Genomic DNA, 2,111 nt, shown 5'->3' with positions numbered 1-2,111 from the left:
CTCACTGCCAGAATGTCACTGCTCCAGAAATACAACCAGCATGACTTCAACTGATGCAAACTTCATGGACAGTGTGAATCAAGAAACTGGAGCAGAGTAAGGAAAAACAAGAGTGTGTGTGAGAGAGACGGGAGAAGAGCCTGAAGGTACACTATGTCTATGGCCAATAGTATGCGGACACTCAATCCTAATAGACTTAATTTAGATTTTAGAAGTAGTGCTGGGTAAAAAAGAAAACACTGTCAACACCAATCACAGATATAAAACATATGAACATCTACTTTGAGTCCCCATACAAAAGAAAGGCATAATTTTCGTATGAACGTTTACACCAGTCTAAGACCAGTGATAGTTTAACAGTATATTTGAGAACAGAGGTGTAATGTACAAGGGCAGGTGGAGATCCAGGTGAGAGGGAATCAAGTGACAGTATAAAGAATGGACAGTGAATAAGTAGGGATGGGAATTGATAAAAATTTTACGATTCTGATTCCATTATCGATTCTCTTATCGATTCTCATTTGGGAAAAAAAGGAGAACAAACAGTTTGATCAGCATCATCTAGAGGAGGTAGTGAACTGGAACGAGTACTAGTACAGCTGCCAGCCTCTGAGCCAGCCAGACTGCCTCTCTCGTCATGGTCATCTTCTAAATGTAATGCAGAAGGCATTCGTTTAATGTTAACTGTTATAGCATGTTTTACAAAGCAGCACATCGCACTAACATGGTAGACAAAAACACGACATTCATTTAAACATGTTGCATGTTGTGTGCGCAAATGTTTCTTACTTGCGTAAGTTACGTGCCGTAATTTGTCGTGCTTGCTGGAATCGAGCATGCGTAACTACTTCAGGAAGTTACACGACGTAATTCGTGCTTTAGAGAATCGTTAGGTAAACTACCAAACGATTCCATGGAATTGAAACACACAGAACCGGTTCCCATCCCTACGAATGAGTGGCATCACCCCCAAGTTTCTGAAGAGCTGATTTGAAGCTGAAAATAATATTGGGCTCTGGCCACTGCCATGTTGTCACAGAGGTTGTTGCTTGAGAGTGGCAGGTGGAAGACAGGGGATATCCTGGAGCACAGGGACCAGTACCAAGATAGCTACTGAACGATCTGGCAGAGACTTGGAGGTTAAGCCAGTCATTTGTACTGCAGAGGTTGATGAGATGATGAGATGATGAGGAACAGGTGGTGAGGTGATCAGGCAGGTGGAAGGAAAACCGGATGCCATGCCCAAGCGACACACAAAATAAAGAGAGAGACAGACGGGAAACTCTGGGAAACAGGAGGCAGACATCCTTCGTCGTAATTATTTATAAGCAATTCTCATAAATGTCATGAAGTATCAAGCACAATGTGGAGTATGTTTTTGGAGCTTTGTGGAGCTGTTAACGAGAGCTCGCCTCCATTTATCCACGAGAGCCTTGTGTTTGTCTTTCAAAGCCTCCCCATGAGAGCGGAGGCTGGTATGACAGTATATTACACTAATGTCCATGGTTTCACAATGAGATGCTCAACAATAATATGTTTGGGTGACTGCATATGCACACACACACACACACAGAGTGTGTGAAGGGGATTCTCCAAGCAGGTCAGCCTGTCAGAGCACGGGATGGATCACCCGCTTTGTTAAGCTGCGGACATGGTTTTCCAGCTTATTTCTGTGCAATGTGTATGAATGGGTGCTGAACGCAGATGTGAACGTTGCGGCAGAGAGAAATAAAGACATACACGAGAGACAGACGGAGAGAGAGAGAGAGGTTATTTGTGTGTGACAGAGGGTAGCCTGTATCTGTAGCGTGTGACACACAGTGCTCTCTCTGCAGCAGCTAGGCCACAGTTTTAGGGACTCGTGCCAAGGGACAGAATAGCCTGTCTGTTTCCTGCCTCTTACTGAACCCTGATTGACAGCAGGGCTTCTTTGTGTGTGTGTGTGCGTGTGTGTGTGTGTGTGTGTGCGTTTCTGTGTGTCTCAAACTGACAGACTGACAGAAACACACCAACACACCACATGAAGGGAGAGATGTAAAGAAAAAAAAAAACACCCTGCTCCTGTCAAATTTGTCACTTATTTGTCGCTTATTTAACAGTTTGTTTATCTG

Source organism: Larimichthys crocea, chromosome XVII (assembly GCF_000972845.2).
Source record: "Larimichthys crocea isolate SSNF chromosome XVII, L_crocea_2.0, whole genome shotgun sequence".
Classification (NCBI taxonomy): Eukaryota; Metazoa; Chordata; class Actinopteri; family Sciaenidae; genus Larimichthys; species Larimichthys crocea.
This window is presented reverse-complemented; position numbering follows the sequence as displayed.